Genomic DNA, 14,129 nt, shown 5'->3' on the forward strand with positions numbered 1-14,129 from the left:
CGAGGGTATTAAAGAACGACAATGTTTCTTAACTTTAGGCGTTGTGATTTTCAGGCTCTCTCCAGAATGGCATTTATCATTGGTCATATGCAAGAGCAATAATTCCAGGACTAAAGTTGAGAACAAAGAAGCAGACAGTACCGTCTGGCTATAGTACATTTTATGGAAAGCATTCTTGAGTACACAAGAGCCATATTATTTTATGCAGAACCACTGTAGATAGACAGCTGTGTCTCTAAACATTTGTTTCAAACACGACTCAGATGGAAATTTTTTAAAGGAGAAAAAGGCATCAACATACATTCATCACTTGGGTGTGAGAACAATGCATGCATATACTATAGGTCTGAGCAAAAGAGAATCAGGATAGAGGAAATGATGAGCTTTTTTTCCGTATGATTTTTTTTTTTTTGCAGTTGTCAGCAAAAGCTTCCTTACTGCCTCCTAATCATTTAGCTAGTGAAAGTTTTTGATCAAGGACTACATGCAGACCAAGTCCTGGCCAATGAGGGTCAGTGCATCAATATGTACCCCAATCTGGGGGCTCTATATCTCTGAGCATGCCTGACCCAGATAATAAATTAATATAATAAATGTGGTCAGGAGATGCAGAGAAAGGACAGCTGATCAGTATCTGAAAAACAAGAATAAGAACAACAGTACTAATGGAATAGAAAGACAGCAAAATGGAAAGGGAGTTAGGCTTGGTTCTGAATCCCAGTTCTGACTGTCACTAACTCTATGACTAAGGTCAGTTCTTTCTACCTCTTTGACCTTCAGTTTCGTTTTCTGTAAAATTGGAGTAATCATACCTGTTCCCTCTACTACAGAATTGTTGTGGGTCAATCATTTCGTAAACCTCAAGAGACTATAGAGATGCTACTTAGCTTTGATTAAAAAGTATAGGGGCAGCTAGGTGGCGCAGTGGATGGAGCACCGGCCTTGGAGTCAGGAGTACCTGAGTTCAAATCCGGACTCAGACACTTAACACTTGGTAGCTGTGTGACCCTGGGCAAGTCACTTAATCCCAATTGCCTCACTAAAAAAAAAAAAAAAAAGTATAAAAAAACATTTTAAATATTTTCCTACTTATAACTTAAATGAAATTGATAATCAACCATTGCTTTCCTGCATATAGATTTGTAGAAATATGTGATTATATTGATGTATATATGTATATGGATGTATGTGTATGTGTGTGTATATATATATATATATATATAATAGCTTATGTCAGTATATTGGAAAAGAAGTAATCCATATTTGTTTATTTTAATACCATTTTTTATTTACTAGAAAATATAGCACTCTTATTAGACTTAATAAGGTGCTTTGATATCCAGGTCAAATGATTTCTCTTTATAAAACCTCTTTTTCATCACCACTCTCTCTTCAGGATTTTCAACCCAGTACCAATCATTAATAACACTTACCATAATGTGCTTTGTATTAAAGTAATTTTTGTGTTATTCTTATATCCTCCTTCCCTAGCAATGTCCTCACTACATTATAAACAACTTGAGGATTAGGACTTAGTCTATTTTTTTTTTGCTTCCTCATAGGGAATGTTCCCCATAGGGAATTTTCATAAATTAATATACTGACTACCTAGAACAGCAATGGGTAGAAAAGGTACTAAGTAAGTATTTGTTATATAAAAGAGTTAAACTCTTTATTCAAAGATTTGAAAGCATCATAACAATTTTCAATGAAATGAGGCACAAGCTCCTCTTAAACCCATTGTGAAACAACAAGGAAAAGATGTGAAACAACAAGGAAGAAAAAGATTTCAAAAGGACTGGAAGTTGACAGCATGGACAGCAAAGGGAACAAAATGATGAAAAATTGTGTGCAGTCCTATAGCTCCATAATTCTCTGCCTCCCGAATTTTGATCTGTAAAGGAAATAATTTTTCCATATATCAAGCTATTAACTTTCAAAAAGAAATGTAACAAACTATAATTCTGATATGCTGAAGCAATAAAAAAATCTAAGAAATACTCTGCCCAATTTTCTGATCCAGAGAGAGGGCTGTCATAAGTCCTATGCATAGGAGCCCCCCACGGGTTTACTAAGAGAGAGGGAGAAGAATACTAAAAGCAATAGTGGAGAAGAGAAGCAGCAACTCTGCCTGACTTCCCTTTCCCATGAGCTGTGCAAAGGGCTCTTTGCCCTCAAATATTCTCTGGAGAGCATAGCAGCTATCCCAAAGGGCCCTCCTCATCTCTTTTCTTCCCATCTCTCATAGACACATAGAGAAGTATCAGAGTTAGAATTCATCTTGGCTGCCAGCTCCAGGATAAGTATTCAACTCTTGAAATAAGACTCAACTTCACTTCTGGTCAAAATATACTGCTTGGATTTCATTACAATGGCACATAACATGACACTGTATAGAAATAAGTAAGAAATGCTTTTGATGATAATATGAGCTAAATAGATAAGATTATACATAGATACAAACTGAAAAGCCAACATCTCAACATGTAAAATATTGTAATTTATTCCACAACAAAACAAATTAACTACAAAAAAGAACACATTGTCCAATGCAAAAGGGAAAAAATCAGACTCAACTACCATCAAAATATATACCTTAATGTACATGAGGCATACTCTAAGGAGTTATCTATGAAGTTAAATTTCATGTCCTGAGTCCCCATTTTATATCAATTTCTATTACAAAATTTGAGATTTAAAAAATTATTTTTATTGAAGTGTTTTATTTTACCAATAAAAATATTTACAGAGTACTTCCACTTCATGAGAGGTTTCTTGTAATCAAGTAAAATTGTTAAGTAAAACTAATTAATACTCTGAACTCATCTGATGGTTCATGGGACATTTTATGATTTTTAATAAATGGTCATCAGATACAGAACAGAGAAAAATTAGACTCAAGGCTGTACACAGAGCTCTGTCTGACCAGAATCATATCCTGCAATAAGCATCACTATTTGTCTTTTCCCTTCCCCTCAGGAAACTGGTCAATGACAGTATTCAAACCCACGCTGTGCTGGCACACTTGTCCCACTCTTGAGGCACACATAGTATTTATTTATGGCAGCTATGTTTTCTAGAATAGTGCACTGAACTTAGAGTCAAGAAGACCTGAGTTCAAATCCTAACTCAGATATTTACTAGCTGTGGAACTCTGTGCAAGTCACTTAATCTCTGTTTGTGTGGGCAGCAAGGTTGCACAGTGGATAGAGAACTGGGCTTGGAATCAGGAAGACATCTTCATGAGTTCAAATCTGGCCTCAGATATTTACTAGCTGTATGACTCTAGGTAAGTCACTCAACCCTGTTTGCCTCAGTTTACTCATCTGTAATGTAAGCTGGAGAAGGAAATGGCAAACCACTCCAGTATCTTTGCCAAGAAAATCACAAATAGGGTCATTAAGAGTTGAACATTATTGAAATGACTCAACAACAGCAACGTAGTTTGTTACTTCTCTTTCTGTTATTATGTTAATCTTGTGACTATTAGTTCACCTCAGAAAGGGTGGCATATTGCTTTTGTTCATGGACAGTTTTCTCCATGGGAATTTGCTTTGCTTATCCATAAATTAAATTTATTCTCACTCCTCTAACCTCTCTGGAGAATCTCCTCCTACTTTCAACCTTCAGCTTCCAATTGATATGAAGTTTCTGACTATATTATAAATGAGGATGAAATGTCAAACCAAAAATATTCTTTTTCCAAGAACAGGAAACTAGAAATAGTGGGGAAAGTATCTGAAGAAAGAACTACTCATTTTCTTCAATATTTGCACTTACGAGAACTGACAACCCTTAAATATTTCTTCACCACTTCAAAAGGTTTATAGTTTTGTCAGCTTGGACAGTGAAGGTCACTTAGCTATATGGATAACAGTCGCTTTATACCTCAGAAGTTGTACTAAAAGTATCTATGGCATAATGCTACTGACAATAAGCTTCTCTGCCCAGAGGTAAGTTGGTCCTTAGCTGCCAAATACAGTCCATCAGAAGGCTATAGTTTATGCCTTGCCATCTTAGTAGAGCCTACCAGAGGTTGTATTCTACTAGGATAGCCTTTGAGAACTCACAATTTCTTTCATGCCAAGATGAAACATCAAGGCAGGTGATAATAATGCCAGCTATTATTCATCTAGTCCTTTAAGGTTTACAAAACATTTTACACAGATTATCTCATTTGATCCTGACAAGAACCCAGTGAAGTCAGTGCTATTATTATTCCTACTTTACAGATGAGAAAGTTGTGTCTGAGAGAGATTAAGTGACTTATTCAGGATCACATAGATGCTATTTGTCTTAGGGAGTTATTGAGCTCTGTTTTCTGATTATAACTCCAGTGCATAGCAGATACAGTGCTGAACCTGGAGTCAGGAACACATGAGGTCAAATCTGAACTCAGATATTTAGTAGTTATATGTCTCTGTATAAGTCACTCAACTGCCATCTGCCTCAGTTTCCTCTCTAAAATGGGCACAATAATAAAGTTCCTGATACTGGAGTTGTTGCTAGGATAATGAGATAACATTTATAAAGCACTTTGCTATCCTTAAGGCACTATATAAATGTGATTATTCCTATGCATTATGCCAAAGCATAACAACATCATAGACTTAGCATTTGAAGGGATGTCACAGGTCACCTAGACCACCCTATACTTGAATTTTGTACCTTCAACAAGAATTTTGTCACTAGAACCACATATGAATTGGGAATTCCTTCATTTTATGGAACAGGAAACTTTGGCCCATAGAGATTAAATGCACATGTGTCCCAAAGGTAAGAGGAACTGAAAAGAATGAACTAATGAACCATTAGCAATTTATCATTAGTATTGTTCAATAAAGATTAGTATTTTCTGAAATGTTTATTTCTGAAACTTTCTATAACCTTTCAGAGATTAGACTATCCTGATGGAGGTTACATTTAACTTAATTTATTAATAATAATGATACAGATGATGAATTATGATATTGATGATGATGATGTCTAAGCAAGGGAGGGAATAGGAACTAAAACAGGTATATTGGTAGAATTGGAATTAGTGGTAAGGTCAGTGAAAGATAACTACCACTGATCTTTCTCTGACGGAATTAAAGAGAGAGACCTTATTGAATCAGCAAATATTGGAGATGCTTATATATTACTTTAGATAATTAAGCCTTACAAGTCATTCCAAGCTGGGAGTAGTCAAAACTCATGGTCATTGTTCAGTGAGAAAAAAACTTCAGGGGTACATAAAAGGAAGATATTTTAGTCTTTCTCCCCCTCCTCACTTGTTGTTGACTCTTGCCACAATGTGCTTGAAGGGAGACTCCACATCCAGCATTTGAGAATTGTTTGGTTCAATAGAATCTGAAGTACAGTTGAAGACTCAGATACACATACTCCATACAGACATGAATATAGAAAAGCAATCACTTGAGAGGGTGAGTGGATTTGAGAAACAATACCTTTGACAAAAAAAAGAAGAAAAAAAGAAAAGAAAAGATCTAGCTATGGACTCAGGGCAGAGCTAGCCCTTGTAATAGAAGGACATGTTTTAGAAAGCAGCAGACCCTGGAAAACTAGCTGAGCAACCCATCCAGGAAATTGTATTAGGATTCTACTAAGAGAGAAAGACTTTTAAGTCCTACAGTTCCAAGAATTGTGACTTGCCTTTGTCATATGTGTCTCCTACTCATGTGCCTCATTACCATTACATTCTAAGTTAAGTCTTGCCAAAGACACAGTGCTTACTTGTGGGAGAGCTTGTGGGGGAGAGAATACTTTGGATCTACAGTTTCTACTAAATGCCATTGTTGAGAGATGATTGTGTCTACTGGCTGACTGCTAATGGGAAGCACACAGGTGAAGTGTTGTGTCTGCTATAGTGTTAGTAGTATAAATGCTCTGTGGTACTCTCAAGAAACTAAGAGCACTGGAGACCCTCTGAGAAAGTGGCTCAGAGAAGGGGTTTTATATGCAAAAGGCACAAATAAAGCCAAAACAAAGATGACTATTAAATTGATATTTTGATTCTTATATAAAGAGGCAGAGTTGCACAGTCACCAGCTTTATTCTCTCTTTGAGAATCATCAAGGTCCAGTGTCCAGATAAAAATCAAGAAAACTTTCAATGGTCTGGGATGCCTTGGTATCTTTGATGTCTGATAAAGCACTAAGCACTCCACAGTGCATGATTCAGCCACCTTCTTGGTCTGTTGAAACAAGTCATTCACATCCGGCTATTCTGTCAGAGAAGTCTTGACATTCTTGGAGTAGACTCCTCTGTAAGGCATGGATGGGTTTAAGGATTGTCATTTACCCTAAGATGGTTTAGCCTGTATACTGAGACAGTTTTAAGGGTGTGTGACCACTGCACATGCTACACTTTCTTGTAGCCAAAGGTGAGGAGGGTTGGTTGGCTGGTGAACACCAAAAGTGAATGAGCAGCCCTTAAAAAGGCCTCAATAAGCCTTCACCAGCAGAGGTGCTAGTCTTCCCTGAAAACACCACATACCACTAAACTCTGATAAAGTGATGCTTTATGAGGCACCCTGGAATAATGACGAGTGCCAGTCATTTTCAGAAGATCTGCATTCTAGGTCTTAGCTATAACACTGTATGACTCTGAGCAAGTCACTTTCCTCTTAGCCTCACTTTCCTTTTCTGCAAAATGGGGAGAATAACAGCAACAACAATAAACAATGCATCACTGCCTGAATTGTAAATATGAAAAAGAATGATGAAAGACAGAACTTATGACTGTTAATTTCAAGAAAAATATGCAGACATAGATGGGGGGAAATCCACCATTTCAGGTGGATCCACTGGGAGAGAAAGAAAGGGGAGACAAAAATCATAGAAGACAAAAAGGTACTAATAGGGAAAGAGGCACATTAATGAGGCCAGAGATTCACTGAAATTTTGGAGATACACAGGTTTCACGGAGTTGTCATGAGAAAAGTTGTAAGAAACCTTAAAATGTAATGTAAATATGAATGATTATCATGCTTAAATACTTTTGATTCTTCAAAATTTCAAAATTCATCAGTAAAAGTTACCCTCTCTGTGTGCTTTTGGATCACAGAAACATGGATCTAGAGAGAAAAGGAATCTTTGAGGTTACCTCATTCAAACACTTCATTGAATGAAGAGAAGCTGAGTTGGATTGCCTAGTCCCATCTAAGTTAAAATCTGAATTCAAATCCATATTGTGAGTTACTGTTCCTAAAATAAAAATAAAAAGATCATCTTACCATCAGACTACTGTTAACAAGTTGATTGAGATTTAGCAGAGATATTTTTCAGACAACTAACATTAAAGAACCTCACTGTTCTCATCTATGATGCATACTCTTCTGTATTCTTAAGAACTATGAATGAACATGCTCCAACTGCATAGCTTATAAGAATCCAGGATCATCTCTATGTCAAGATAAGACATCCAAAGCATATTTTAGTGAGGCAAACACTTAATAATTAGTCACAATCCTTTTGTTCATCCATTCATGAATGAGTCATCAACATGGAGGCCTCTCAGATTCTCTATTTTTTTTTGTTTACAAATGTTGTGTTATAAGGTGCTCACAATAACCCTACAAGGTAGAAGCCATTATTATCCCTATTTAACAGTTGAAAATCCTGAAGCAAACAGAATTTAAGTGACTTGCCGAGAATAATATAGCTAGTTAAGTGTCAAAGGTCATATTTGAACTCAGGTCTTCAAGAATGTCACTGGGGCAGCTAGGTGGTGCAGTGGATAGAGCACCGGCCCTGGAGTCAGGAGTACCTGAGTTCAAATCCAGCCTCAGACACTTAACACTTACTAGCTGTGTGACCCTGGGCAAGTCACTTAACCCCAATTGCCTCACTAAAAAAAAAAAAAAGAATAAGTAGTGCAAATATTTCCCACTTTTCAGATGAGAAAATTGAGATTCATAAAGGTTGTGGTCACATAACTAGATTATGTCTGAGCCAAGATTCAAATGCTGGTGTCCTACATCTAACATTCTTTCCACTAAACAAAACATCTAATAGATTAAAAAAAACCAATATTATTTAAAAGAAAAAATAATCTCACTTTCTGTCCTAAATTAATATAAACTCCATTAATCAAAGAGCAAGTTTAATTAACTAATATCAGTCTCTTGAATTCAGAATGTCATATTTTTCCTGTGCTCAACTTGCATACAAGGTGGCAGGTGTGCTTGATAGGCCATTTGTATTTATCCACAAAGAATATAATAAGTCTTTTTGTTTGTTTCTTGTTTTAGTTTCTGTTTTGTTTCTTTTTTGCTAGTCAATGTGGGTTAAGTGACTTGCCCAAGGTCACACAGCTAGTAAGTGTCAAGTGTCTGAGGTCAGATTTGAATTCAGGTCCTCCTGAATTCCAGGGCCAGTGCTTTATCCACTGCACCAATTATCTGCCCGCTATAATCAGCCTTTTTGCAAAAATAAGACCAGAGTTCAACTGCCCTTCAGCTTCCCTTCTCAACATTTCTGCTTGGCGGTATGATGTAATAAAGGGATTCTTAAGAATACCATGCAGAGTTATTTGCCAACGGTTGCTTGCAACCTAAATAGAATATGTGCTTCTGCTGCACAAGGATTGTGCACAGCTTACAATAACTAAATGCTTCATGAATGAATGGCAAACTGGCTGGAAGGGCCAAGGGAGGCAGTATAAATACTCATTCTAAACAAAGCATACTAAAGGAAGTATGGAGAAGGCCACCAGCATGAGGTAAATCCAGATTTCTCACAAAGCGAGGTTTCTCCAAACTTGAGGTGGCCATACTTGTTCCCAATGAATTTGTTCTATGTGACAGAGTCATAACTAAGATGGGGGAAATAGGAATTTCCACCAGGGCTCCAAACTTGAAGGATTCTGAAAGCACTAGCCTTCCGTTAGCAGATAAGGGGGAAAAAAATCCTCATTTTAGTACCAGGTTAGCAAGAAAAAAAACTGGTCAAAATTGGAAGCTGCAATATTGCACACAAAATAAAAGTATTTTTATTCAAGTAATGAAATTATTTATTAGGTAAGAGGAAGGAAAATCCAGAAAATCCACACTTCATGTGAGGTCCTTCTGAGCCTCACAACTCTCTCTTCATTTTTCCCAGGACTGGTATCCCAGTCTCTGTCTTCCCACTAAGGAACATTACCAGGGGTGTCCCCTTCCCACAGTCTTGTCACCCAGACAACCCTAAATGAATCTGTCTTAAAAGTGGATTTGAGGATACCTTTTGTATGTGCTGCTTGTCTCGAATGCAGAAATTGCTACCTGTTTCTCTGGAAGATGATATTTTTTTTTTAGAACAAAGGTGTCTATTTAGCCACGTCCAGCTTTCATTTGTGATGTCGTTTTTTTCTCATTTCTTGAATTTATTTTCTTTAGATGATAATACTCCTAAACTCATGATTACTAATGTAGTTTTTTTTTTTCACTATCAAATCTCGATCTCCAGAAATTTCTGGTGAGCCATACTAAGCTCTCCTTTCTTTTTCACATTCTCTGGGGGAAGTTGGCTGGCAGTTTCTTTTCATATTCATTCTCTGCATACTTCCAGGACCTCACTAATGAAGACTATTTGGGTGTGTTTTTAATCCAACATGCATCTAAATAGTTGAGTATATATTGCTATGAAATTTAAACTACTTGCATTAGAGATTATTAATTCCTTTCCTATACTGAGACTTCTCAAGGACTATCTTTTCCTTGGTTCCTTCATTTGTCCTCTCTCTTCACTGTCAAACTGCATCTCCTCAACACTATAAATACATTTTTGATATCGTTTGTCTCTCTCCATTCCAATTTTCCTCCTTTGTGCATTACTTTGCTGACTATACCTATCATATATGTTAACATTCTGGCTGTGAGAATGGTCTCCCGGGATTTCAGCAATCCCCAGTAGAACACAGCTTAAATTATAAATACTCCTTTCCAATTCTTATTTCCCTACATTGCTTCTTATATTATTTAAACACTTCAACACAGGTTCTTTTGCTAGGCTTTCTTTCCTTTTGGAACAAACTATATTATATTCTATATGCTAAATTTTCAGATCATATCTAGATTACATATTTTATCTAGTAACTTCCATAGTGAAATAAAAGTGGATGTATGCTACAATTTTGCAGAAATTTAAAGCTCTAAGGACTGTTAATGAATTTATTAATGTTCCTTACACTCTTCATCCAACTTTGGCACTCTTCAAGTCCCTTCCATTCACAAATTTTCCTTCATATTTCCTAATAAATAATTCCTTACTTGAATTAAAATACTTTTATTTTTTGTTCCATTTATTCATTAAGAAATAATCAAGTAAATAAGAACAAAGAAGACTAATGCCAGGATACAGAGACATTGGGAGAAACTTAGAGTATATAAGGAAAGCACATCAGCCCAGCCCTATGAGGGAAGAAATCAATTCTAAGTAGAGAAGGTATTCTCTCTTTTCCTTAAGGCCCAAGTCACTTCAACTTTCCACTATTTGCCATCATTTGTACATGCTAATATTTCTTCATCATGATATATCATCATGATATCTTCATCATGGATATATGAATGGCAACATTGCTACTTAATGGATAAGAATTAAATTATAAATAGATAAAAGTCTGTTTCAACAGAAGTGTTGGTACTCTGAGAAAAATAGGAAAGGATTTTGGAGGCTTTGATATAGACATTCTATATACCACTTTTTCCTTGTAAATTGGGATGTATCAAACCTGTGTTTGCTTACTATTGCTTAAATTATCTCAAAAGAAGAACAGATATATTGAGTCGATTTGTTGTTGGTTAGTCATTTTGAATTATGTCTGACTCTGTCACTCCTTTTGGTTTATTTGGGGGGGGTTGTTTGTTTTGGCAAAGATACTGGAGTTGTTTGCCACCTGTGTTCAAATCTAGTCTCAGACACTTACTAGCTGTATGACCCCAGGAAAGTCACTTAATCCTGTTTTGCCTCAGTTTCCTCATTTGTAAAATTATCTGGAGATGGAACTGGCAAACAACTCCAGCATCTTTGCAAAGAAAACCTCCAAAGAGGTCATGTAGATTGGACATGACTGAAAAATGACTGAACAACAACTTCCTAACTAGAAGCCTAGCACTTTATCTACTGTACCACATAGCTGCCCTGAGTTGATTTACACTTGGATAAGATGTAATGGAGCTTTATTGATCATGATTGTGTCAAAGTAACCAACTGGAACACCAAGAATTTATAATTTGTGATAATTCAAACTTGTTTGGTTGAAGCTTATATTTGTACTGTTTAGAAGAAACTTTTTGAGAAAATTAATAGGACAAATATGATTGCAGGCCACAGGCTAAACCTTTAAACAAATAATCCAGTAGTGTATTAATTAGTTGCATGAAAATGGTCAAATGGAAATGAAAGTAGGGCTCACTAGAATGTCCACTTTGAAATATTTTGTTAACAGTTATTTTAAATTCCTGTATGTATGTGGAATTAGTGAAGCCATATTTCTTGAAACATGAGAAAATACCAACATTATTAGGACCATTGGACTAGAGTCCAAAGATTTAGTTTCAAGGCCTAACAGTCTCTAAGCAGCTGTGTGACCTTAGGTAAGTCATTTTACTTTTCTAGGCATCATTTTTTCTCACCTATAAAATAAGGGGATAGCAGTAGGTGACCTCTGATGACCTTTCCAGCTTTGAAATTATTTGATTCTATGATTTTATTAAAACTTACATATTAGTGTAAATACAACGATCCAGAAAAGAGATAAGAAATTTTGCCTCCCTCAATTCTATGCAAAGGTAGAAGAATTCAGGCATTGAACATGGATAAACTTTTTAAAAGTAAAAAACATTTTTATTTATATTTTTGGGTTCCAATTTTTATCCCTCCTTCCCCCAAGGCAGTGAGCTATCAGATGTGGGTTATACATGTATGATTATGTAAAACATTACCATATTAGTCATTTTGTATAAAGAAACTTGAATAAAAGAAAAACATGAAAGAAAGTAAAAAATAGAATGCTTCAGTCTGTGTCAATTCTTTCTTTGGAGGTGGATAGTATGTTTCATCAATCGTCCTTTGGGATTGTCTTGGATCATTGTATTGTTGAGAATAGTTAATTCTTTCACAATTCTTCATCAAACAATATTGCTGTCTCTGCACAATGTTCTCTTGGTTCTGGTCACTTCATCATATATCACTTCATACAAGGCTTTCCAGGTCTTTCTGAAATCATCCTGCTTGTCATTTCTAATAGCACAATAATATTCCATCACCATCATATGCCACAGCTTGTTTAGACATTCCCCAATTGATGGGCATTCCTTTGATTATGGACATACTTTTAGGCTTAGGTAATATGCTGGTTATTTTGGTTGAACTATTTTTTTCCTCTCTCTCTCTCTCTCCTGCCTCATTACAGATGATTTACCAGTCAGGGGACTGGGGAAGAGGGACATATCTAGAAAAGAAGGTTATATTTTAAAACAAAAAAAAAACTATCAATTAAAAAAAAATAAGAGTGTTGGTTTAGATGATTGCATTGCTGCTTCCATTTTTAAATGTAGATTGTTTTATTAATTCAGACTGACCTCCCAATTAGTCTGATTTAATGAAGGCTTCTTAAAAGCAGTTCCTTGCATGGGGAAGCAGTGAGGTCCCATAAAAACCATACTAGATTCTTAGCAGAGAAGCTGGGTAAATTCAGTTCTTTACTACCTGTGTAACCTTTTGCAAAGTCATTTAATATCACTGGGAGTCAGTTTTCTCACACATAAAACGATAGGGTAGAACTAGATAGCCTCTAAGGTTCTTTCTATCATCAAGATCAATGATGTGTAGTCATGGGGTAAGTATAGATAATTGAAATCTACATTTGATTATATCTCTAAGCCTGGAATTTCAATTGTATGAAAGTTTACTCTTACTCTTTTTTGTGAGGTACTAATAAATAATATTTGTGAGATGCTAATAAACCATTTGTTTTGAGTTTCATCTATTTTCATGTTTTTGTTGCTAATTGCCAAAAAATGCCCAAAAAGAGAGAGCTCAAGAAACAGTGTCTAGAAATCTTCTGGTTGAATAAATGAGAGATTGTTTTCTGTTTGTTTGTTGGGCATAGCTTTCTTCTTGATGGAAGGCCATGATCTCTAGAATGACATATCAAAGGGAATGATAGGGCAAAGATGAGCTGGACATCTTCCAGAACCACTGTCACCTTATTGCCTTCTCTCCATTTTTTGCCACCTTGCATGTGCCCAAGCCAATATTAATAAAATTGCAGCTAACTAAAGTGGAAGAGACAGGGACACTAAAATGCTGCTATGAATAACTTTATCTTTCTCTCTAGCATAGTTTTTCTTTGAACTAAGCCTCAAATTTATACAATTCTCCAACATCCTATATATATATATATATATATATAAATATATCTATATATATCTATATATATAATATGTGTGTTTGTATATACCACAGAATAATAAATTCAGTAACAAAATGCTCATATCTGAGCATCTGAGTTAGTATTTCATATATGATTCCCACTTCTCTAAAATCCCGAACTTTGTACTGAAAAGGGACATGAATGTATTTTGATCCAACTTCCTCATTTTACATTTGAGGAAAATGAGACTAGAGAAATAAATAAAAGAAGGAGGTTTTGAAAGGAAAAGTTTGGATACATTATTAAACCTTTCTGGATCCTTAGTTTCTTCACCTGCAAAGTGGAATCAATAACATATGTTATTTACCTCACTGGATTGTTATAAGGAAAATGCTTTATAAATCTTAAAGTGATAGGTGTAACAACATCTTTGCACCTCAGTTTCGTCAACTGTAAAATTACCTTCAAGGATCCTTCCAGCTTCATTTATGATTATTTCTTTTTTTTTTTTTTTTGCAGGGCAATGAGGGTTAAGTGACTTGCCCAAGGTCACACAGCTAGTAAGTGTCAAGTGTCTGAGGCCAAATTTGAACTCAGGTCCTCCTGAATCCAGGGCCTGTGCTTTATCCACTGCACCACTTACCTGTCCCTTCATTTATGATTCTATGATCCTAAATGACCACCTTTGGGGTTTTCATGGCAAAGATATTGGAATGGTTCGCTATTTCTTTCTCCAGCTCATTTCATAGATGAGGAAACTGAAGCAAATG

The 14,129-nt window shown here is 35.8% G+C and overlaps 1 long non-coding RNA gene across 1 annotated transcript in view; it reads right to left on the reverse strand.

Annotated features, from left to right (window-relative positions):
• Positions 1-14,129, reverse strand: part of LOC122751723 — a 237,479-nt gene that overhangs the window by 76,614 nt on the left and 146,736 nt on the right. The gene's annotated exons all lie outside the window — the stretch shown is intronic.

This window comes from Dromiciops gliroides, chromosome 3 (genome assembly GCF_019393635.1).
Source record: "Dromiciops gliroides isolate mDroGli1 chromosome 3, mDroGli1.pri, whole genome shotgun sequence".
Taxonomy (NCBI): domain Eukaryota; kingdom Metazoa; phylum Chordata; class Mammalia; order Microbiotheria; family Microbiotheriidae; genus Dromiciops; species Dromiciops gliroides.